The sequence below is a fragment of the Zeugodacus cucurbitae genome, chromosome 6 (genome assembly GCF_028554725.1).
Source record: "Zeugodacus cucurbitae isolate PBARC_wt_2022May chromosome 6, idZeuCucr1.2, whole genome shotgun sequence".
Taxonomy (NCBI): domain Eukaryota; kingdom Metazoa; phylum Arthropoda; class Insecta; order Diptera; family Tephritidae; genus Zeugodacus; species Zeugodacus cucurbitae.
In genome coordinates this window covers 61272794-61300000 of record NC_071671.1, presented here as the reverse complement: position 1 = coordinate 61300000, position 27207 = coordinate 61272794, and the positions used below count along the sequence as shown (strand labels likewise).

The 27207-nt window shown below is 33.0% G+C and overlaps 2 protein-coding genes across 3 annotated transcripts in view; one reads left to right on the top strand and one right to left on the bottom strand.

The window, feature by feature from the left end:
* LOC105219827 (uncharacterized) overlaps positions 1 to 27207 on the top strand; it is a 110723-nt gene that overhangs the window by 10957 nt on the left and 72559 nt on the right. The gene's annotated exons all lie outside the window — the stretch shown is intronic.
* The window catches only part of LOC105218825 (TBC1 domain family member 31), a 192105-nt gene continuing 191213 nt past the window's right edge, over positions 26316 to 27207 (bottom strand). The window contains exon 9 of the transcript XR_008471878.1: positions 26316 to 26648. The gene's annotated coding sequence lies outside the window, so the exon portion shown is untranslated. The remainder of the gene's footprint in view (positions 26649 to 27207) is intronic.

Sequence of the window (27207 nt, the reverse complement as noted above, 5' to 3'; positions counted from 1 at the left end):
TGGAGTTTTATATTAAATGAGGACACGATATTTTAGTTGAATCTACAGAATAAGTAAGTCAGAATATAATAGTAATATAGTGAATGCAAGATCTGTTCAAAATCTCAAAGGTGACTAATTCAATATTGTTTTAAATTGTTAGATATTCAACTCTACTGTTGTCGAAATTTTTCCTTATAATTTGCCTATATTTCCAAAAAGAAAGTGTTCGGAGCTGCTACCCATAATGTTAACACTTCAAACTAAGGGCAATTCATGCGATCAGTGAAATATTTATGCATAAATATAAATATGATAAAATGAAAATTGCAATGTATTAATAATAGTAATCCCTGAGCGTTCGAGAGGAGATTCAAGATATTTTATTATAAAACTTGTGGCAATCGTGTGGATATAATATTAGTATTTGTATTTCTAGTACCATTCTGACGAGAAAAAGTGACTACTGTGACTAAATAAGCACAAGTTCTAACATAAAATCGCACAACTGCAGTATGAAGCTCAGCTTCTTTAGATATGCTGATATTTTTTTTTAATATTTTTTTAAATACTATAATTTATTGTAAACCAGCTATAAGTAAAGTTTTGTAATGCCTCAGAGTTTAATTTACATGAACTAAGAAGCAATCGAAAGAGAACTTGCTGAAATGATCACCACTACTTATTACCAGAGTAGATATTCATAATAAACAACTTACATTACGAATAGCAAAAACAAATAAATAAACTGCAAGACAGACATGTACATCAAAATATCTATGCCTGTGTCCAATATATACAATTGAACTTCCATATATCAAACTGCCGTAATTTGAAGTTCTCCATAACTCGAACTCTTGAATAGAAGTAAAATTTCATAAAAATTTCCTTCTATAAATCGAAATTTTTTACCAATACAAATAATAAAAATTTTAAAAATTTACTTTCGAGCTCGAAATTTTAAAAGAGTCTCTCTATATCGTATGGAGACGAAGCGAATATATGATATTACTCTTATGGATATGTCCTAAATCAAGTAAAAAAAGCATGGGATACAGACGACAAGAGCCAACATATTTTAATACATATTTTAACATATGAACATAAAACTTTATGCGAAGTACCTAAATGAATAGAACTGTGTCTAAATCTATATTTTACAGGTTTTTGAAAAATTGTACGTCTTAGTGAAAGCTTCTATAACTCTGAAGTCTTTCTAACTCGAAGTTTTTTAGTGGACTATGGCGATTCGAGTTATTGGCAGTTCAACTTTATATTTATGAAGACGTAACAGATGAAGTAAAGATGAATATTTTGAAGAGATACTCCTAAAACAAAGATTAACAGTAGATGAAGTAAAGTTGAATATTTTGAAGAGATACTCCTAAAACATAGATTAACAGTACATAACCAGAGTTTGCCTACTTTTTTGTTCGAAATTAAAAGCGTTTAATATATTAGTTATCACAATCGAAGCATCAATAATTGAAAAAATTCGTATATAAATATTAAAAATCTCCTAACAGAATTACCCCATATAGAATAAAGCTAATATAATTTAATTAAAATGTTTTTTGTGCGACATTTTTATCACATCGCAAACGGCAGCTAGACGCACGCAGCATGACTACAAATGCGATGATGTAAATCCGAGAGACGCGACGCGCTACTGCTACACAGCTTCACACTACGTTTGTGTATGTGTGTGTGTGTGGAATATAAATTATATATTTTTTTTGTGTTTTCGCCACCGAAATGCTAGCCAATTTGTTTGCCGAAATTTTATGTCATTGGCAATTATTGGCAAGCGAACCAAAGTTGATTCTTTCTTCTTTTCTCCTAGCGATTTATATATATAATATAGATGTATGTATGCATAGATATCTATATAATAATGGGTGTATATAGATGTGTGTGTGCGCACTTCTACTGCTATTTATTATTCTATTTCAGCGCTGCTTCGTGCTGCCTGTTTGGCATTTGTCGCCGCTGGCAGGGGGAATGGTCGAATGGTTCATTTTAACTCGCCATGAATTGACTTAACTTGACTTGGGTTGTGCTAATGATTTGCTGACGATTTGTGTTGGCTAGCCAGCCAGCCAGCTAGCTAGCTAGTTGTGTGTTTAACGCGCCAACTCTAGTGACTGACTGACTGGCTGTCTGTTAGACTGTCAGGCCGCGCCATAACCCGTTGAGTGGTCGTGGTGGTGTCACAGTGGTTGCTGGCAGTCGTTGTGTGTTGAGCGAGTGTGTGCTTAGCATTATTGATTAGCTAATGTGCTGTTTTACAGATGTATATACACACACACCCATATACATATAAATATATATTACTCTTTGTCTGCGCAGTATTTTTAGCAAGAATTGCTTTGCTAGAAAATCAAAAATGCGTTGGTTGAGTATTGATTTCTTATATGTTTCTCATTACAACAAAAAAAACAAATAGAATATTTCTACACAGTCACACTTACTATATACATATATATATGTATGTATGTCTGCTTACGCTTTTATGCTGAATTGAAGGTGTGGAGTGCGTGTGCGCGCGCGTCCGGAATTGGGTCAATTAAATGCAAGACTTGGAATTTATAGCTGCATGACAGTCAAAGCAGTTTTTATGTTTTTGCTTGATGCCTCGTTTTACATAAAATTTTTTACAGACGTTGCGGTTAGAAGTTACACACACGAACACACCCGAATGCCTAGAGCAGTGTTTTTTTGTCGCGATTTTCGCTTATTTATACGCTTTTGCCCGTTTCAGTTAAGCTGGTGACATTTTGGTGTCAATTTTAAATTGGACATTTAATTAATTAATTTTTTTTTCATAAAAAATATATTTTTTGTCTAAATTTATTTTATTTTTTTTTCTTATTTTGTGCGCTGCGAGTAATTTGCATTTCTAACTGCCGCCATGTTAGGCAACATCTTTGCAATTTATGTTGGGAATTTCCGTCGTCATTAATGCGAAATGTCCGAAAATATTCGCTTTTTTTTGTGTTTTCATTTTTTTTTTGGTGTTTTTCTGTTTTTAATAGCAAATGGCACATAAAGCGAATGCAGTCAGCGGCGTAGTGTAGCAAAGTGGGCATTTAAAAGCATACGAAAACCTTAAAAAAAGGTTAATTTTTGCAAAATTTTGCTTTGTAGTGGCGCAGGTAGCGAGCGCATTCGCGTAATATATAGCCTATGGAAATACTAGTGGAGTTGTAATCAAGTTCGGCACTTAAGTCTTTTGTTCGGTGTGCCTATAAGCTATTATTAATTTTGTTGTTGCACTGCTCGCATCATTAATGGCAGGCGCAGCAGAAAACTAATTTTGGGTTATCTATAGATAAAGTAGCTGACGAGCAGTTTCGGGATCCCGAAATTTAAAAACTTTTTTTACAAATTTTCAGGTTTATACTTAAACACAAGCAAATTACAACAAAATTAATTTTTATTAAATAAATTTAAAATATTTATGCCAAAACAAAGTTTCAAACATACCTTCCGCTAAAACTCAGTTTTCGGGATTACAATTAACAGGACATAAATCAACAGAATAAACAAAATATTTCTCAGTTTATTTATTTATTTAATTACTTCTTCAAAATCAATTAGAAGGTTCAGTGTTTGTATAAAAAATATTATTTCATTAATGAAAAAATATTAGTATACAAATGCAGAACTTTCGGGATTACACTTTCCGGAGACTGAATTTTTGGGACGGAGAAAATATATTTTATATTAAATTTACATATTTTTGTTTAAAAACAAAATTTTTAAACTCAGATTTTCGGGTCTACAAATTTCAAATCGCGAAATTTCGGGACTAACAAAATAGTTAAAATTCGCAAAACAACAACAATTATTAGATATGACACAACCAAATACGGCATGTCGTTACACATTATAGTAACAAAAAAAAACAACAACAAAATAACAAAATTATTAAAAAACCGCAAAAAAAATTAAAAACAATAATTAACAGCAAAAAAACAAAAACAAGAACAAAAAAATATAATTACAACTTTTGAAAATTGCAAATGTTCGCATTTTTGTTTCGGCAAACGTCATTAAAGTTAAATGCACAACTTGTTAATTATGCTACCGACAACAACAAAAACAAAAAAGTAATAACAACAACCAGCACACTTACGCGCCAACACCAAAAGGTCATCAACTGTTTTAATTGTGCTGGCATTTGTTGTTGTGCGCAAATATTTCTCAGCTGTTTGGACTTTAGTTTTGGTTTTGTTGTTGGCTTTTAATTGTTATGGAAATTTGCATTGTCTCTTTTAAGGAATTAGAAAGTTTCAGCGCTGAAATGTACAACAAAAACAATAACAAAACACTAACTATAATTATGTAACACTGATTTGGTGTCTATTTGGTGGTGCTTTGAAGAGTGCGAAATATTATGCTTTAAGCTTTTTTTATTGCATAATACCACACTGTCTATTAATGTTCGACAGCAATTAATTACAGCAAAAAAAAAAATAACCTAAACGGTGAAAATATTTGCTTCAGCTATTTATAATTTGGTAGTATATTTTCTTTCGAATACATATAAAACCTCTTTTAAGCAACCTGCATATTCATTTCGAAGTCTATTTAAACATTTTAAGCCACTTAGTCATTCACTTCCTTCTAATTTCTCTTAAAATCGTTCCTTATTGCCTTAAAACTCTCCCACTCTCTTCACCTTTATATGTCTCTTCATGCACTCATCACTGAAACTCCAACTTCAGACACACTTTGCTGTGCTGGCCTATAAGTATATTGAACTTCGAGTTAGATAATTTCTAAAAACAACAAAAAGACGACGTTATTGTAAAACTATTAATTTGAAAAGTCATTACACTTTTGCTTTCCAACCTCCTCCAATCTTCATCGACGCTGCTTTGAAGGTCTTTCACTTGGCTCTTCTAAGGCTCATGGCAAGTAAGCATAGACATTTCTACAAATTATACCAAATTATCACTAGTCATTTCACAAGCCTAATGGGCAACTAAGCCGATTTTCTTCGAAACCAAAAAAAGAAAAATAAAAAAAAAGTAGAAGAAAAAGAAAATAAAAAAAATTGCTAATGAAAAATAAAGAAAAAAAATTAATTAAAAAAATTGAAAATATTAAAAAAAAAAAATTATTTAAAAAATGTGAAAAATCACCTAAAAAATTCGCTGCGTGCGCTTCTATTCTATTTCGTTTGTTTATTAAATACTCTTTCATCACTTGCCATTCCACATTTTTGTCGCGCCCCAAAAGTGTTGTGTTACAGCGTTTGCCATTTGATGGACGCCGACCACCAGATAGTTGAGTGTTTCTTAGAATCAAAGGGGACAATTTGAGCACTGTCATATGCATACATATTATTATTTATATGTGCGAGTGATTCCATATGAATGAACGCGCAGTAAAGTTTGCAAAACAGATTGTGTGGCAGGCGGAATGCTTATTAAATTTTTGCGATTGAGCACTGTTATGTATGTATGTATATATTTTGTGCTGGAAATATTTAAAAAATTATGAATATACATAGTTATAATTTGCAAACAACAGCAGGTGTGTAATAGGAGAGCAAGTTTGTCGCTTAAGTCTTTTGTGTCAACTCAAATTTTCGTTTTTTAAAAGAATTTATTATTATATATTATTTATTTTTCATAAATAGAGCTAAATATTTCTATTTTTTGACTACTAAATATTTGACAGTGTTGCCACCTAAAAAAAATCCGTTTCACAAATTAACTAATTTCATTGAATAATTTTTGTTTGCAATCTAGAGAGTTTCCAAAAACGGCTTAATATAATATATTAAAAGAGTTGCCACCTTTCGGAAATTTCAAAACATATTTTTGAGGTAGTTAGTTAGAAAGCTTAGATGTTCGTGGTATTTAAGTAAATATTGCAAAACTGAGTTGTCATCTTTATAATAAATTATAGAAAAATTATTTTTCACTAATTATGCTTTGCATAAATTTTAACGAGTTGTCACCTTTAAAATAAATAATAAAAATTTTATTTTTAACTTCTTATGCTCTACATAAATTTTAATTTCAATATGTATTTTTATTACCAAAACCAAATTTAATAAGGTTTCCATCTTAAAAAATTCTAAGAAAAATAAAAAAAAAAATTGAAAATATATAAAAAATATTTTTATATTAATTTTCCTAGCAATTTATTGCTTGATAATATTATTTTTTGCTTGAAAATAGTTTTTATAATTTTTGGAATTCCATTAATTTCATAGAATTTAATTAAATTACTTTTCCACTAAACGCTTAGGAAATAAGTAACCAGATACGATGTGTATGTGTGGCATTAAATCTTTGAAATAAATTAGCGCCAAGAGAAATTGGAGAAGAAAAATGAGGTTACAGTCTATTGCGCAAATTTAGTGTCAGTTACCTATGGCGGTGTCTTTATGCTAATTTGTATTACTTCATGCCGAAATAAGTGCAATAAGTAGCGCTTGAGGCAGGAAAAGGCAACTAATGAGCAAGGCGGAAAAAAATTGTATTTATTTTTAGTATTTTTGTATAGCTATATGCAATAGTTTTAAAATATATTAAAAAAAAATTATATTAAAAATAAAAAATTGTAATTTATTTATATAACAAAAATTGCAACAACGTAAAATTTACACATAAAAATCAGCTGTAAAACACTTTCCGTTATTTTTTGATTTATTTAGTATGTGCACATGATTGATTGTATTAAATATTTCCGTGGGCATAATTTACGAAAATTCCGTTTCATTCACAAAGTTATGCTTTACTGCATTTTTGCCGCACACAATAATTAACACTTTACGCTTGTCTACGCTACAATTTTTTCTCAAGTGCTTTCATTTTCCAAATTAGCAGCGCAGAGAAAAAAATAAGAAATTTGGATAAAAAATGCACCACTTGAAAATGAAACCTTTGAAAATGTGTTTGAATGTAGCTGTGTATGTGTCTGCTATAAATCTAAACATTTCTCCATTTTGACTTTGAAGGAAATTTCATGGCTGAGCGCCGGCCCAACTTTTTTTTTTTTGCATTTTTCAGTCTACTGTCTGCGATTGCAATCGAAAAATTGTCTGCTTCACAAATCACAAAAAACACACACACACTTTTGTTTGTTGTTTGCAAAATGATGGTGTTTGGTAAAATTTTTGGGAAAACACTTTATTGTTAACTAGGAGAAAGAAGGAAAAAAATGGTTTATTGCACGCCACGGTCATTGCCGTTTGCGCCTAGTTAACATGCAGCCGCTGGTTTGCAACAATTTATGCGATACATATGACAGCTTCCAGTGTTTACAAGCACACACACCCTTTTCAGTTGTATGGGATTTTCCTATTGCACTTAATCCTTTGTTGAACAGCGTTTAGTTGGGCGTTTCATGTCTTAATTTGCATAAAGATGTGTGAAAGTGTTTTTGTAGATACAAAGATGTAATACTTATGCATAACACAAACATTTACAGTTATAAATACATACATACATATATGGATATTACATATGTTAATACAATGTGAGATTTACGGCGTTATTTCAGATTTATTATACACCTAAAAATATAGCAAAAAATATAACAAAAGCAAAAATATTACAAAAGTAAAAAAAATAAAAACAAACAAACAAAATTAAAATAAAAAAACACAACAACAATAAAAACAATAATTCAAAAATAACTGCATATAAATTAACCAGTCTGCCTTCAGGTCAGCGTTTGTTGCATATTTGAAATTTATTGTTGTAATTTAAAATAATTATAAACGGGAAGCTGATTAATTCTTCTGTCAAAATGTCATTTAATAAAAAACAAATTTTATTAAATACAACCTCAAACTATTTTACATAATACAACTCCTCAAATATATACAAATATTTTATTTTTACATAATATCATATGTGTTTTGAAAATATTTCCATAATAATAGCCACCGAAAATAGCTGAATTGTGTTTCGTAGGCATTTATCTGCTGTTATTGGTCACCATTTTTTCCTTTACTTTTTTTTCTGCTTTTCACCTGATTATGCATGCGTGTTGCTTGCTACACAGTCCGTTATACTATTTCAGTAAATTTCAGCCCTACGGTTAGACATTTTTTCTTTCAGTTTAGCTGCAGTTAATCGCTGGTAAACGCTTTGCGCGCTTAAGTCTTTCGTTTCCTATAGGCCGAGTTTCGCGCTTAAGTCTTTTGTATGCAAACTGGCATATATTTATATGTTTTTCATATATTTTGTGGCCCTCATGTATTCGTAATGGCGTCACACATAATTTATGAGCTTTTTAATATTTTCTCTAATTCTCTAAGCGCTGGGTATTATTACATAAACAATATGGGTATTATTGGTTCAAATGTTACTCATGATACAAATATGCACTGTATGAGGTGTGTTCAAAAAATAACGGGAATTTTCGGTTTTTTATACTCTCGCAACAAACGGTTGTTTGTAACACCCAAAACTAAACGAGTTAGATATAGGGTTATATATACCAAAGTGATCAGGGTGAAGAGTGGAGTTCAAATCCGAATGTCTGTCTGTCCGTCCGTCCGTCCGTCTGTGCAAGCTGTAACTTGAGTAAAAATTAAGATATCTTGATGAAACTTGGCACACTTATTTCTTGGCACCATAGGAAGGTTGCTTTCGAAAATGAGCAAAATCGGACCACTGCCACGCCCACAAAATGGCGAAAACCGAAAACACATAAAGTACCATAACTAACCCATAAATAAAGCTATGGAAATAAAATTTGGTGCATATTTGGATGTAATTTTTTTGGGGAAGTGGGCGTGGCCCCGCCCCCTACTAAGTTTTTTGTACATATCTCGCAAACCAATAGAGCTATATAAACCAAACTTTCTGCAGTTGTTTTTTTTATCCACTTCCTAATACAGTCCAAAAATGAAAGAAATCGGATTATAACCACGTCCACCTCCCATACAAAAGTTAGGTTGAAAATTACTAAAAGTGGGTTAACTCATTAACGAAAAACGTCAGAAAAACTAAATTTCACATAAGAAATGGCAGATGAGAGCTGCACTCAGATTTTACAAAATCGAAAATGGGCGTGGCGTCGCCCACTTATGGGTCAAAAACCATATCTCAGGAACTACTCGACCGATTTCAATGAAACTTGGTTTGTAATAGTTTCTTTACATCCCAATGATATGTTGTGAAAATAGGCCAAATCGCTTCACAACCACGCCTACTTCCTATATACCAGAACTTTGAAGACGACCTGAATCGTTTACTTTACAATATATAAAGTAAGTACTAGTGAAGATATCGGTGCAGCACTTTGCACAAATACTATGTTAATAGTGTGGCAGCCCCATTCTAAAAATCGCCGAAATCGGACCATAGGTTTTTAAGGCCCCATATATCGAACACGAGGACCTCGGTGCTTCTAACCTAATATTAGGGGGTCCAACTTTCAATGGACTTTATACAATGTATATGACGAATATGTGGGTCAAATTGTGTATTATACAATATAAATAAAGTTAAATAAATAAATTGAGAGAGTATAAAATGTTCGGTTACACCCAAACTTAGCCCTTCCTTACTTGTTTTTTTTTAATTTTTGTTTTTTGTTTATTTGATACTTTGCACTTATGCCAGCGCTTCTTCTAATCGTCGAAACACTTTTTAAACTTGATTTTTGTGTTAGCGATTTTCGTATGCTTGTAAAACGACGGTCCTCTTCGGTTCTGTGCATTTTTAGAAATAGGAAAAAGTCAGACGAAGTCATATTAGGCTTTCGCAATTGTTTTGAGTTCGATTTTTTTTTTCGAAAATGAAATATGAAATGTCGCTAAAACCGTGTTATCTTCATTTATCTGATTTGTGATCTTCCAGAAATGCCATATATATTATACATATTTTCCTTCAATGTAGGATTGCCTAAAATTATTTTGAAATATGAAGTCTTAGATAATCATGAAAAAAAAAAAATATAAAGATAAATACAGTGAATACTCAAATCATATATTTTGAAAATTTTTTTTCTCCAAAATGAAACCCGCCACAAGTGACTTCAAGCTTGATTGATTCAAATTGCATTAAATATCCATTTATTCCATTGAATAGACTGCGCTTTGCGTTCACTTTACCACATAATATACAAGTAAATGTTTTATATATTATATATTCGAATTCGCACACGTCTTGTTTCCGCATAACTGCCACATTTTAATGTTGTTGCCTTATATGAGCTTGTGAGCGCAAATACCAACAGAAATGCAACTATAGATACAAGCAGAAAAGCTCCACCAGCTGGCTAAGCAATTGTGCGCGCCTTTTCGATTTCGATGTTGCACATTTAACAAGTAACGGTATATTTCATGAAAACATATAAAAAAAAGTTGGGCATAGTACATATATAAACTGTATTATGGCAATATATAAATGTAGCAACAAATATGGCGAACACATGTATTATGTATATTCAAAAAAAATTATAACAAAAATTTAAAAAATAAAATTAATAAAAAAAAATAATAAAAAAAAGTTAATAATAATTAAAAAATTGCAATTTAATATTGAAGCTAGAAAAAGCGCCACTGATTATATAGCGGGTAACTGGTTAAGCGCAGCTGGTGAGCGTGTTAAGCTATGACTTGCATTAGTAGCAAGCAGACTGACCAGTTGGGCGGTGGTCTGTTAGGCGGTCAGCGAGCTGTGCTGCTGTGGCGTCAGGCTTGTCATGCGAGATTGACTATTGACTGGCAGCCAGACGTGGCGTTTTTCGTATTTGTAATTTGGAGCCAAAAATATATTATAACTATGCACTTATATGGAGGAGCATTTGTTATTACTTGATTATGCTTGCAAGAGATTAAGGCAGCGGCGCTTTTAGAATTCCACTAATGTCGGCTGAGTCCTTTGATCAGTTTAACAGTGTCTTTTTGGTGCATTTTAATTGAGTTGCGGCTTTGGGTGGTACATAAAACAAAGAAGCTTTAGCAAAAACCTTTAATTTTTTTTATTGAAAAATTTTCTTTATACCAAATTACAAGTTTTTTACTTTCTTCATGCTCAAGTATTCAATTCTCATTTATTCATTTCTATATGCTATATTTAAGTATATAATCTACTACTAAGTAGCGCATTCATTAGCTGCAACCATAAATTAACACAACGCCAGTCAATAATCGTAACAAAAGTCTAAAGACTGATGTGGAAAAAATGAAAATGAAACACTGCCTCTTTGAAAATCATATAGTTGAAAGAAGAGCGTATGTGAAAGCGGCAGTGGCACCGCCTTGGCGCTCAGCGCAGCAATGGTAGCAGTGGTCGATGACCATTGACAGCATTTGTTCGCTACTGTTGTTACAATTGCAACTGTAGTTGTTAACATGTGAATTGTTATAACTAGTTGTTGTTGCTGTTATTAGTTTAACACTTTTTTGTGTGGAAATCTGGTCTTATATATCATATGTATGTAATAGCAAAGTCTCTCACCACACTTGCAACAGCAAATAACAAAAGTAGATATGGCTAATAGAAAATTATATTTTGAATTTCAAAATGGTTAAAGAAAAATAATATTTATTTTGGATTTGGAAAGCTTCATGATAAACAATTTTGTGTCTGCTATCCTTCTAGAGGTAGGCTAGCTTTTCTGAGTTGTACTTTACTCAGATGAAAGCTTCAATTTAATTGATAGAAATATGATTAACGTTCATTTTCGCATTAATGAGTAAAAAAAAAACAAAATTTCCGTATTTGCAATGCGAAAAAATATTTAAAAATGTCTTCAGTTTCCCTGGTAGGCACAAAAATAATTCTATCAAGAAATGAACCTAACAACTGTTATCAATTTATACGTATGTCAATCTCACTCAGAATTATATTTCGTCTTTATATTCCAGAAATTTATGAACAAATACACACAAGCATATTTGTGCAAAATTTATATATTTATATCTTGTATTTAATAGCTATTACTACATATTTGTGCGCATGCGCTGTCAAATTGACGCCCACCATGCATAAAGTGTGCAAATTTTTATGCGAATTGCAGCCATTATTCACACCTACCCAATTTCCTAGCAAAATATGGTAAGGAAAGCTTAAATTAAAACGAAATTCATGGTAGTTTGAAAGGAAAATGTTTCACAGAGGAAATTCATATGAATAAAAAGCAGTAAAAACATGTCTATGTAAGTTAAAAATTAAACACAAAACATAAAAACCGTGTCTATTTCAGTAAATTGATATGTGGCATGCCACACAAAATTATTTGAAACACGCCATTGTCGACTCACGCAGCGCACGCGTTAAATTTTCGGTCGTTAAACAGCGAAGATGCGTGCATGACGGCGCGTGTAATGCTCACTTTGGCGCTTCTGGATTTTTAATTGGAAAAATTTGAAATGGAAGTCTACACATATACGATCCATATTCACATATAAAAACACATATTCTGCTTTTAGGCCCCACAATCAGTTAAAAAAAATTTGTAATTTTTTAAATACGGGATTCTGTTGAGTATTTAAGACATGGAAGGACGACGTAAATCCACTTAAAGGGCCTTTCTCTATAATGAGCTTCACAAAATAATCTTGGTCAGAAACTGTTTGTCAAAGTTTCTATTGGATGGTTAAGGAATGTATACTGTCCAAAAGGTGGTCATTATATTGGACATTCCCATAATATTTTTGTCCTTAGATATATTTTCATCTATAATTTCTCAACAAAGTATCTCTTTTGCAGTCATATTAAGACTGATATTTCTAGTCAGTGATTGTTAATTGTTATTGCAATCCCTATTGTCTTAAGGCCATTTTCGCCTTTTCTGAAATAAATTTTAACCAAAAATCGAAGTAAATATTATATGTTGGAATGGTTCAAGTACCCTGGTTCGAAATTTCTCTAGATTCCGAGAAGCTTTTGTTATCACAGTTTCCAGCTCACAAGTGTGTCTTTTGTTACAAATTTATCAAAATAAATTTTCCGAACTCTATTTCGAAATCTAGCGTGAGCCTTTCACCGGAAAGAAGTACCAGCAAGAGCTTATAGCAAGTCTTTCCTCTATACATTAGCTAGTTCTTTTGCATATAAACATACTAACAGACCGCTCCGGTTTCGCACGGGTTTAAACAAACATTTCAAAAGTTATAAGTTTTTATACACTTATACACACTCTCCCATACACATGTATGTAATTTGCCGTTTCATTTGTTTGTTCATTTTAAGAAAAGGAAAATGAGGAAAATTCGAACATGAAATTATATTTTATTTCGAATGAGTTAAAACTTGATAACGACCTGTTGTCTTTGGTGTCCGTTGTATTTATGAAGGCGTTGGGAACCCTCAGAGTTCGACGCTTTAGGGCGAGCTTTTATATTTCTAAAATTTTGTTCTTCAAGCCGATGCGAATGCTCCGTATTCGACTCACAAGCGCGTACTTAGGAGGTTTTGAAAGTTTGTTCAGCAAGCAGCTGCGAGCGTTCGTTACTCGACTCTCTGGCACGCGATTGCGATGCGAAGAGAATGACTTGCAAGACGATTTTCAATTTCAGATTAAGATTCTCCATCATAGACTCTTTTTGATACCCTCACCTGTAGTTGAGATTCTAGCAATAAATATAGCCTATGTTACTCGGGGTGAATGTAACTTTCCAATGGTGAAAGAATTTTTTAAATCGGCACAGTAGTTTTCGAGTTTATCCATTAAAAACATACATACAAATCTTTCCTCATTATAATAGTAGTATAGATAATATGTGGTATAATATTTTGTCTACTTTAAAAGACCATACCATGAAAAAAATAAAAGAAAATCATTTCAATTACCTCAACACGACCGAAGTTTCACTCGTTTCAACTGCCTTTGTGCTATTCTAAGCATATTTCTATTCATTACATTCATTGGCGCCCCTCTCTCAGTCAGCAGACTTGCCGTTAAGTGATTGAGTAGGCAGCAAAGCGCTTAAGCGAAATGCCAAAGCATTAAACAGCTTTGCTTTGTGGCATGTGTTGCATGATTTGACTACATTTGGCATTTGACAATCCAAACAATTCCTGCGGCGCATATTAATTTCCCTAAGTACTCACTTACATAAGCCACTTTTCCACCCACACACATGGAAATTGACGCGGCGCATGCGCATGCGTATGTGTCATGATACGAACGAAAATGCGAGACTTATTGTGCTTGTTGCTGGTGACAAAGCGTGGAAAACGCAGCGTCAAGCGTTCAAATAAGGAACAATGAAACAAACATTTAAAAAATAGAGCAATTTGCATGTCGAAATGCAACAGTAAAATACCAAATCCATAATGATGACATTCAGCTCAAGCCAAGAGAAAAAAAAGAAGCTTACAAAACGGACTAAACAAAAGCTGCGAAAGTTAAGTTTATGTCATGGAGGATTTGCCGTAAATGTTTTCAAACATATTTTCTTTAGATTGTACAAAAGTTATGCGCATTTTGAGTGCTCACATGTGGGCGATTCCATTTTTGCTCGAATTAACTTGGTGCGCGCCTGCATTTCTATGGCTGCTGCTGCACCTCAAAGGCATAAAGTTGCATTCGTTTGTCTGTTGGCCATAAAAATTGACACACATATGTCAACTATAATATTGGCAGTAGTGCAGTAGCCGCAGCAGCGACGGCTATAAAGATAAATTTCGGTGAGATTTGTGTGCGCATTGTTTGCGCTTATTATCTGTGGCGTGTGTGTGAAATAGCTTTGTAAGCGCGTAAGTGACAGTTGTCTGTGGGCAATATTCAAAATGTGTCGAACAAAATATTTGAAATGTGCAATGTCGCCCACATGCAACATGCGGCAGGCATTACTATTGGTATGATAATTGTAGGCGCATGTGCGGCTTTTGTCTTGGGTGCTTTTTTGAAATGTAAGTTAGGCGGCGGTATTTAAATAAGGTATTATGGGGGTACACGTTTATATTGTCAATTTTCCTGTATATAGTTCAATAGTTTTTTCATTCAACTTGCATAACTTTCATGTTGCTAAGCATAATACTGTGATAAAGAAAATGATATTGTCTTGTAAATAATATAAAGTGAAATACATTTACTTTGCATTAAATTTATTAATGTGCACCATTTTGTTTGGTAATTTGATGGCATAGGTTCATAATGCCTCTTTCATAGTAATATACGTTCTTATTGGCTAAAAAATGGGACGGTTGATTCTCTCAATCTTCTCACTGGACGAATTTTTTATGAGCAAAATCTTTTGCCATAAACAGGAACAGGTACTTATCATTTGGTGCCACGTCTAAGCTATAAGGGGATGCATAAGAACCTCCCAATCAGGCTGTCGGAGCTTCTGTCGAGTCACTATCGATATATGTGGCTTGGCGTTGTCCTGATAAAACCCAACTCCCTTCCTAATGGGCAAAGCTGACGGCCAAAATGCTGACAGTAGAGTAGCAGTTCCCTGGTAATTCCACCTAACACTCTCGTCAATTCTTGCTTGACCACAATTTGATTCACCTCACCGTGACATTTTCGTTACTGAACCACTTTTCTTCACCAATAAAACATCTACTTTAGAAATGGATTGATGTTGAATACACGATAATCGAATGGTTTTTTAGGAATTGTTTTGACAATTACCTATTTGAGGTAGGACTTCTTTACTGTTATTTTGCTAATTTAATACATATCTCAAGTTTTCATTTTTGTCTGAAGCAAGTAAGCAAATATTTTTCTTAAAAAGTGATCAATTTTAAACAGCTTTTTAAAAAACAAATTTTTGGAAGCACCTCAAAAATTGATTTTATATTTTGGGTTTAAAATACCGTATAAAAAATTGGATAGACATTTTTCAAATTATTCAATAGAAGATATCTCACGTCAGTCTGTGGAATATCTATTTAGGAAGATGTATTTTAGTTTTCAAGTCAATCGGTTAAATAGTTTTTGAGTTATCGTGTACACCCTCTGTGGTTTTGAGAAAAACTCAAAAGCAGAAAAAAATGTACTCTCGACGCGCACCCACCGTGCTGACTTCTAATGATCATAACTTTCGTAATTATTGAGACATTGTTTTCGCAGACATCTCTAAATAATCGTTAGTATATAGACTTTGAAATTAAGCAAAAATAAAAATAAATAAATTTTTTTGAATATTTCAACCCCTTAAATGTTTTTTTGTGTAAGGTTTAGATCCTGGGTAGTCGAAATAGTGCTCAGGGACGTCGGACTCGACGATTTCCATTATTTGATCGATATTTCCCTTGACTCTCCAGACCATCAAAATCAAACAAACAAACGAAATTGACGATAGTATCAAACCCATATAACGGGTGATTTTTTTGAGGTTAGGATTTTCATGCATTAGTATTTGACAGATCACGTGGGATTTCAGACATGGTGTCAAAGAGAAAGATGCTCAGTATGCTTTGACATTTCATCATGAATAGACTTACTAACGAGCAACGCTTGCAAATCATTGAATTTTATTACCAAAATCAGTGTTCGGTTCGAAATGTTTTTATCGACAAATTTTGTTCAGCGATGAGGCTCATTTCTGGTTGAATGGCTACGTAAATAAGCAAAATTGCCGCATTTGGGGTGAAGAGCAACCAGAAGCCGTTCAAGAACTGCCCATGCATCCCGAAAAATGCACTGTTTGGTGTGGTTTGTACGCTGGTGGAATCATTGGACCGTATTTTTTCAAAGATGCTGTTGGACGCAACGTTACGGTGAATGGCGATCGCTATCGTTCGATGCTAACAAACTTTTTGTTGCCAAAAATGGAAGAACTGAACTTGGTTGACATGTGGTTTCAACAAGATGGCGCTACATGCCACACAGCTCGCGATTCTATGGCCATTTTGAGGGAAAACTTCGGAGAACAATTCATCTCAAGAAATGGACCCGTAAGTTGGCCACCAAGATCATGCGATTTAACGCCTTTAGACTATTTTTTGTGGGGCTACGTCAAGTCTAAAGTCTACAGAAATAAGCCAGCAACTATTCCAGCTTTGGAAGACAACATTTCCGAAGAAATTCGGGCTATTCCGGCCGAAATGCTCGAAAAAGTTGCCCAAAATTGGACTTTCCGAATGGACCACCTAAGACGCAGCCGCGGTCAACATTTAAATGAAATTATCTTCAAAAAGTAAATGTCATGAACCAATCTAACGTTTCAAATAAAGAACCGATGAGATTTATGCGTTTTTTTTTTTAAAAAAGTTATCAAGCTCTTAAAAAATCACCCTTTACCATATTTATATGTTTGTCTTTATCAAAAGAAATATATTAATATTGTGTATTTCAAATAAAGCTAAAGCAATACTGAGTCAAGCATTGATTATGATGTCAAATAATTTTTTAATACGAAATTTTATCTTTCTAACGCCATATAGCGTAACTCGATCGTACTTCTACAATATTAGGACACATTACTTGAATCATCTATTGAAAAAGCAATGGATTTCCTTTTACTAAAACCTTTAATTTTTTTTTTCTTTTGTAACGCTTTGTCTTTTCATAGTTTCATAGTTTAATTTGTAGTTTGTCATATTAAGATATTTAGTACGTGTTTGATACGAAATAGTTAACATTATCCACTTAATACAATGGAATTCAATCTGGTTATGGAAATTAATGTTAATACTGCATACCTTAGCAGCATACTCGTAATCATATGCAGCTGTACAAATGAGTATGTGCTTTTATAATTATTAATCTGCATGCAAATATGTATGTACTTTCACAAATTCACTATGATTTAAGACAATAAAAACTTCAAAGGTTTAGTGATAAGATATGACGGACGAGTAAATATGCAAAGACGTGCATTAATATGACAATAAGCATACACTCGTACAAAGCGTTTTAAAGCTGGAAAATATCTACAGGTTTTTTATACATTCTATTTAACTACAACACTTTGCAGCAGTTAAAAGTACAAACGAGTAGGCAGACATACATACATATACATATGTATATACATAGGCATATATGTAGGTATGTATGGAAGTAAGTGCGCATGAGATGCGTGGCAGATGCATATCGCTTGTGTAGAGAGAGAGAGAAAAGCACGTGCAAGCCATAAAAAGTAGCATGAAGGAAAGTAAGTAAGTAAGTAAGTAGCAAGTAGGCAATAAAACAATTGTAATAAAAGCAACAATTTAAGCGTGCAATGACGCATGCTACACGCCGAGCGGTAGTGACTAAAATCCAATACTAAAAACTATATATGTGATGATAGAGTAGGGGTTGCTATGATGTCTCATAGCCTCAACAAAAATATAAAAAGTGGATATGCATATGTGAGAAGCAAGACGGCCTACAGGTGATTGACCGTTTAACTCGTGTGTTTACACTGTAGTAAAGCAACAATAATAAACAATCACTGCTGCAATAACAGAGCGCATCTAATGAATGGCAAAGACATTGCTAGAAATATTAGAAACAACTTGTTAATCAAGAAACAAAAACAAAAACAAAAACAACGTATTATGCTTATAACAATAACTCGCTGGAAAGACACTCATAAATATGTATACATATGCATATACTTCCAGCCAACTATTAAAAAAAATCATAACCAGCAATTGACTTCTCAAATATGTCGTCGATAAAAGCAAAGTAGAAAAACAGCAACAATAAATAATAAAAAAGTTCTTCACTTCACTTGACTTGCAACTCTTTCATTCACAGTCACTTTGACAGCTGGACAGAAATTTTTTTTTGATATGTAGAAAGCGACTCGTCTGCCAGAATGAGCTATAAATTATATATGCAAGGCACATAAATCGCCAACTAAACATATGGCACTCGTACTTATATAAGTGATAAAAAGTTTGTAAAAAGTCATGTATATAGAATACAAGCCAAGAATAGTTACTATGGTTGGCAGAATGCTTGGCCCACTTCAACGCTTTTCTACGGTCTTAAACAAAGCTGACTATTAGTACTCACTGTGCTATACTCGAATTGCTGCTAGTTCATATAAAAAGCCATTGTATGTATGTAAGCCTTAAGTATTATTTATAAATAACTTACGGCCGATACTCGCATTCATTCATAAAAATTTTTGCATTTCGTATAGAATTTCAGAGTACATATTGGTTGCGAATTGCTTGTATGGCGGTTACTTCGTGAAAGTTTAATTGTCAACAAATTCTATTTTGGTTTAGTATAATCGGTATGGCTAATGCAAGTTTTATAAGAAATTCTTGAAATTAAGTTTTTATTTTTACTTTCACAAGTACTTGCAGCTTTTTTCTGAAACAATTAAGTAAACAGGCGAGGAAGGGCTAAGTTCGGAAGTAACCTAACATTTTATGCTCTCGCAATTTATGTATGTAATTCTATTAAAATAACACACAACTTGACCTATATATGTAGTATTTGGAAACTGGAATAATTCCTGCACCGATTTTAACTACTTTTGCCCCCAAGTTATCTATATAGCTACATTATATCTAAGATTATTGATCTGATTTTGCCGATTTTTGATATATTAACCTGTATTTTCGATAAACTATTATTTTTTCCAATGGCACTGAGGCCTTTAAGTTCGATATCTGGGGCCGTGAAAATGTATAGTTCGTTTACGACAATTCCTAAATGAAGGTAAAGTTTTTTTCCGGTATCTTCATTGGTTCTTTATACATATATTGTAAAGTGATGAAACAGATTGGCTCCTAAATTTTATTATCTGGGAAGTAGGCGTGGTTTTTAACCGACTTTGCCCTATTTCATCGATACCATCAAAGCTTAAAGAAAATATTATGTATAAAATTTCATCAAATCGGTCGAGTATTTCCTGAGTTATGATTTTGATCCATGAGAGGAGGACGCCATGCCATTTTTCATTTTTTATAAAAAAACTGAATGCAGCTGTTTTCTGCTATTTCTTCTATAAAATCTGGTGTTTTTGATATATTTCCTTAGTAAGTTAACATAGTTTTAAAAAATTGTGTGTGGATTTCACCTATATTCATAGTGTAAAAGGAAATGAGTCTAGTAGGCTTATAAAAAAAAATATTTGAAGACGGTTCCAAAGTTGTTGAAACAACCTTTCTAATGCATTCCCTTCACTTTGAAACACGCCTTACGTAAATTCTATGCAAGTGTGTTGCCTAATGCTAACATTCCTATCTCTTTCATATATTACAAGCATTTATTACACTCAAAACTAGTGGGATAAAATTTGCTGACATTTATAGTTGTCGCACCTTTTGCAAAAACAAACACAAGCACAATAAAGTATACCAACAACGGCAAAATATTGAAATTTTGTTTCAGCAAAAAGTCATACGTCACGATTTTTGTGGCAATCGAATGCCGATTACCGATTGACAGCGACAGATGACTGCGATCGGTGCGTTCGATAAGCGCATCTTCACTCACTCTCGTTGCATGCATGCCGTCAACAACAAGCACACATTATTGCACAACAACAAACACTTTCTATTTCATTTGAGTCGCTAGAGTCATGGCGCTTCCCTAGCAAAACAGCACTTATTTAGCAACATAAAAAGTAAAAAAATCGATGCTTGAGCCTTAGAAGTATCGCCGTGCGGCAGATAAAAATCAATGAAATTCATCAAATTCAAACGAGAAGCGAAGAGTAGAAATATTGCTAAGCGACAAATGCGCGATTCACGCAAGCCAACAGCCGGTGGGTTGACAGTCGATTTTTGCTAATATTTAGCAACAACAACAGTAGCAGCACAGTGTGGCGCCCACATTCGCTAGCAGCTTGCAAATCGTGCTCGTGTTGCCTTGTAATCGGCGCAGCATTATTACGATTACACCGTTATCGTTTGTTTGGTTTATTTGTTGTTGTTGACGAGAGGATTGTGGGTTTTTTGTCAATAGCTTCTATTGTTGTTGTTGTTGTTTGTTATTTAGCGTTTGTTGACAAAATGTCAACATTGCGATTAGCTGCTGTAATTGGCATAAAGAGGCATGTTGAAACGCGCCTGCGTGTGGGTGAATGTGTGTAGGCGAGTGGATGAGTAGTAGATAAAGGCTCTTAGCGGTTTGATGTGCACAGTGGTATAGGTGTAAGGTAAAATGGATTTTTTTTTTGGAGTTGGAAGGGATTAAAAAATTAATATATAAATAATAAATGCTAATAATTAAAATGTTTATGGAACCAGACTTTGATTGCTTACAATGAAACCGTGTTCTTCTAATCTTGTTTGATATGACTGGAAATTTTATAGGAAATTCAAATTTTGTATAGGTATTTTAAAATCTATTTTTACTTGATATTTCATAGCTGATCCAATAATTAAATTGGAATATCAATTGTGGCGATATGTTATACGAATTATTTTTATTATTAATTATAGAAATGTTTGTACTGATTTTTGTAGAAAAAAATCATAAGCTGGCGTTAAATTTTTTAAAAATTAAAATTTATTATTTATTTTTATTTATTGGAGAAGTATATTAATATTTATAATACTCTTAATAGCTCAAGTTAATGTCATTGAATATTTAATATATATTGAATAGAATTTTTGTAAGAAAATTGTTTATACTATTATTTTTATCGTTAGTAGTTTATAGGTAATTCAAAATTATTTAACGGATATTATAATAAAAAATATTATGGAATTATAGGAAGTTCAAAATTATTTTTATAGCAAAAAATAATGATAAATTATAGGATATTAAACTATATTTAACGGATTTTAATACCAAAGCAATACTTACGATATCCGCATTTTTTCATAGGATTTATATATTATATATATTTTATTAAATTTAAAATACCATAATATTAAATTTTATTTTTTCTGATTTCAGGTAACGCCAACATTGTGATTAACAATTTCGTAATTAAATTTAGAATAATTTAGCCGGTGGGTAAGTTCAGACTACTAAAAATTTCCTTGCATTTCCTAAAATTGGTTTTGTCTCAGAAAAAAATTTGCATTTAAAAAACTAAAATATATATATATTTTAATTTTTTATAATTATTAAATTACTATAAATATTTTTTTTTTTGTAAATATTGGCTATTTTATTTCAAATACAAATATTTTAAATTAACTCACAGTTTAAACTGTTATGCAACTATCAACTGGTTATATAACTGTACAGTATTGTACATTGCAAATGTCACCAGCTGTCACTCAGCTACCTCCTGTCTACCTTGTTGTACATCGCTCCTTCTTTGCCATTTTACACTTGAATTGTTTCCCAGGCTGCAGTTTGGAATCAATAAAAGATTTTGCAATTGCTGCACCCAAAACAATGAATGAAAGTAAAAGTGGAAAAAACGAACACGAATTTTATTGAAAGCTGGCAGCTTTATTTTTCTTATTAATTAAACTAAAAAAACAATTTAATTGTATGATAGAGTGATTGTAATTATGTGCATATCAAGAAAAAAATCTTTCACCTCAAGCAATGAGGTGTTATTTTATGATACTGTGATTAAGAAGGCAATATAGTTGTTATTCAAACTCAAAGCTATAAAAAATTATGGATTTATGATCTTTTTATGACAAATTATATCTTTGAGAGACTACAGCGAAAATTTGTACGATTTGAAATTTACTTTCTTTAAATTTTGATCAGCTTACTTCAAATTTTGGCCAAGTCTTCATATTAAACGTATTTTAGTATTAAAATTATAAGCATCACTTGGACTTAATATTTAATAATTAAATGGTATAGTGTAGTTATATAAAAATATAACATATTTTTGATATAAAAATTATTTTAAAAATATTTTTATTTGAATTAAGAGTATATATTTAATAAAAAAAAAAATATTTTATTTTAGTTTAAAGTTATAGCTTTTTGTTTGATATAATTTTTAAATTTTGTTACTCAGGTGAAAAAAAATATTTCTTAGAATTTATTTAATAAAAAACAAGTAAGGGAAGGCTAAGTTCGGGTGCAACCGAACATTTTATACTCTCGCAATTTATTGAAGAAATTTAACCAATACATATATGCGGAATAAAGCTCACCGCAGTTTTGAAAAACCTATAATTAGGTATATGGGAGCTAGGAGAAGATACTTTTGAAAAACCAACAATGAGGTATATGGAAATGTTATGACCCGATTTTAATAATTTTTGGAACAGAGACACACTATTAGAAGAAAACAATTTCCTCTGAATTAAATTGAGATATCTGAGATATTTACCCATATTTTCGGTTAAAATTTATCCTTAGGTGCTGAGTTCAACATGTTCGATATCTGGGGCCTTGAAAAGTTATGGTCCGTTTTCGACAAATTTTTCACAAGTGAAGCCAGAGATGATATGCACTAATTGTGTAAAATTTTATTCCGTTATCTTCATTGGTTCCTTATGTTTACATTATAAAGTGAAGGAATAGGATGGATTTCAAAATTGAGTTATAAGGAAAGTAGTAGTGGTTGTGAACCGATTTCGCCCATTTTTTGTCCGTGTTATCAGGGTGTCAAGAAAATATTATATACCGAATTTCATTCGAATCGGTCGAGTAGTTCCTGAGATATGGTTTTTGACCCATAAGTGGGCGATGCCACGCCCATTTTCCATTTTGTAAAAAAATCTGAGTACAGCTCCCTTCTGCTATTTCTTCTGCAAAATTTAGTGTTTCTGACGTTTTTCGTTAGTTAGTTAACCCACTTTTAGTAACTTTCAACCTAACCTTTGTATGGGAGGTGGGCGTGGTTATTATCCGATTTCAACTATTTTCATGGTGTGTGGTGGGGTATGTAAGAGACCCGACTGCAGAAAGTTTGGTTTATATAGCTTTATTAGTTTGTGAGTTAAATACAAATAAACGATTTGTGGGCGGGGCAACGCCCACTTCCCCAAAAAAAATTACATCCAAATATGCCCCCTCCTAGTGCGATCCTTTATTCCAAATTTTACTTTTATATCTTCATTTATGGCTTACTTATGACACTTTATGTGTTTTTCGCCATTTGTGGGCGTGGCAATGGTCCGATTCTGCTCATTTTCGAACTTGATCTTCTTATGGTGATCACTTTGGTATATATGACTCTATATCTAACTCTTTTAGTTTTAGGTGTTACAAACAACCGTTATGTGAACAAAACTATAATACTATCGTAGCAACTTTTGTTGCGAGAGTATAAAAATATATAATTTCACTTAAACCTTTCTTTTCATTATTACTAAATTCTTGTATTGCTTAAGTACACACAAATCCACTTTAAAGCCACCAATTAACCACTCTGAGTATGTCGACAGCAACAAGAAAGCGTTCTGCAACGCCCACACACAACAGATCGCTTATCCCAAAAACCGTTAACCATGTACAGCGCACCTCACACGTCAGTGTCAACTTCACCAATCCACGTCACTGTCAGCATCGGCGGCCTTAAACTGTCAACACTCGAGCGTACATTTGCCCAGTTCCAAGCAACTGCTAATTCCCACTGTTGGAACACTCAGTCTTTGTATGTGTGTGAGTGCAAGTGTGTCTGCGAAGTGCGAATTTCACAAGCAATACAACAAAGTGTCAAATGCAAATATTCATAATAAACAATATTTATATTTAAACAAAAGCGAATAACGCTAAAAATCTTTAATTTTCGCACAAAAACAACAATGCACCAGGCGCTCATGTAAATGTAGACACTCACGTATGTGTGTGTAAGCTACATGCGAGAATGCCGCCGGTTAAGACAGACAGGGTGCGAAGTGCGTGCCGTGCGACGAGCCTTTTGTCATTCTTTATTATTTGATTTTGATATTTGCTCATTTGTTTTTTGTTTATTTGTTATTTGCATTTCGCATTTATTTTTGTTTGCCTTTTGGTTTTCTAAGTAAGCGATAGCTTTACCGTTAGGTGTACTGACCGCAAGTGTCAAATTATTGACATGAATGCTAAGCGCTTCTTCGACTTCTTTGCCTTACTTTGCCGCTTTGATTTTTATTGTTCTCGCTATTGTTGTGGTGTGGTGTTTATTACAGTTATCAAAACAATAAGCGTAAATAATATTAATTTAAGTGTTATGAAATAGTCTTTTATTGTAGTGTGAAATTCTCACAAGCAGCGAAACCGCGATTTTTTTTCTTTTTTTTTGGTTTTTTGTTTTGAATTCTGAGACGCCCTCAATTTGGGGTTGATTATGTGGAAGAAGGTTAGCATATTGATTTCAAAATTTTTGTTTTTTTTTAGATAATAGAGATCTGATCTGATATCTAATTGGGAAATATAAATCTGAAAGCACATACTTAAAAATTTCTGAAAAAATATGTTGAGTTTATTCAGTCAGTCAGTGACATCCCTGGGAACTGTGTGGCAGATGAACTAGCCGGATTGGGCACCACACTGCAGTTGGAGGCCGATAAAGTGGCAAGCTATATACCTCTGGGAACCAGCAAATACTTAATCGATAAACATGCAGTAGATACGGCTGAATCATAATGGAAACAAGTAACGACTTGCTCCGTAAGCAGACAAACGTGGCCAGACTGGAATAAGAGCCGTACTTGTCGCTTATTGAACCTCTTAAATTTCTTCTATGAAACAAGAACCCTTGTAGGGGTGTTAACGGGACACTGTCTGATTGGGAGACACGCCAGCAGACTGGGGATACCTTTCAATGATTACCGCAGAAGCTGCAAAGAAGAAGAAACAATTACACACCTTTGTGGATGCAAGGCTCTGTACAGAAAAAGAATCGCAACTATTGGACGCGGTTTTCTCGAGGATGTGGGCGAAGTTGCTCATGTCAAATTGTGTGAACTTTTTCACTTTATCAGGACCACAGGGTGGTTCAATGATGACTCGATAGTGTGAGATATCTCAGTCCCAGTGGTATCACAATGTACCTCCCAAAGGCCTAGGTGCGTCGTTTGACAGCCACTTAACCTAACCTTATTTGTCAGTCAGTCGAGTTGGAGACTTTTGAGATTTAACTCAGCTCAGGAAGGTGTTTTTAATCAATTGTTAAATAAAAATCGAGGCTCTCCGAATTTTCCGTTTCAGCAGCACGAAGTTTCAGTACTTAATGCATGCAAAAATTAAGCATTTAATTTAACTAAAGAAAATAATAAAAATATTATTAATAAATATTGATAAAATTTGCTTACGAAGACTCAACTTCCTTTCCTCATTCCGAGAGCTACCTAAGCACTACTCGCTTAAAATTCTGAGTACTTTATAATCACATGACACTTATGCACTTATTCAAGTAGACTCCACAATTTAAAAACAATTTTCAGATTTTTAAATTTTTTTTTTAGATTTTTTATAAAAACTTGAAGGGACTGCAACGGTTGATCGCCAGCACTAAATGCAGATATGTAAATGCCGCTGTCAAGCACTGCTATTCTAGATCATGAATAAAGCATGCATACATGCTACAAAATTAAAAAAAATGTATATGAAATTATATATATTTAAATACGTACCTTTGTAGCGCACTCAACCGTTGTTGGCAACATTTTAACATTTCAGTCTCATTTGTATGCTCGAGTGCCTTGAAAATTTGTTGACATTGTATGCATTAAATTCTGTTTCATTGCGCCTCTTTTGTTTTTGTTCTCGTTATATTTTTTTGCTTGTGTCGCGTAGATCAACTTGTGTTGTTGTGGTGGATAACAGTTTTGCAATGTAAATGCATTCGTAAGCGTTTAGCTGGTGTGTAGGCGTTTTCATTGCATTCTAGTTTGCTCTGCTTTGCTTGACTAGTTGCTGTGCTGTGCTGCTGATTGGCTGTGATAGCGGTTTGTAGCCTTCTGTTCGGCGTCGCCTTCGCACTAAAAAATTTATAGAGATAAACTGATATATGCATGTATGTTGTTGTTGTTGTTGTTGTTTTTGTATTTTTGTTATTTATTTTAATATGCACTCTGCATTTAAATGCAAGTGTTACATATACTCGCTGTTGACGATTTGCCCGACGAGTTCGTGTCTTAAGTCTTTTGTTCGTAGGCATTGCTTTACACTAGAAGTAGTGGCAATGTTCAGGCATGTTTTGATTTAATTATGTCAGCAATGCTTTGATTCATGTTGTTGTATGTGACTTGAAAGGGTACGTGGGGAGAATATAGTGGGTTTTGTAGAATTTTCTTAAGATTTTAGGATGAGGAGCGTATATTTGGTATTGAAATATGGCGAGTATGGGTGGATAGGAGAGAAGTAAGGCGAAAAGTGAGAGTATGTAACGATAGTTATATGGCTTCTGGAGGTAAAAAATTCAATAATATTAACAACAATCATAAACAAAATAAGATAGGTTTTTTTGCATTCAGGAAATTCTTCGATATATTTTTATTTTTATAGACGTCTTTAATACTTCTTTTCAGGCTATTTGTG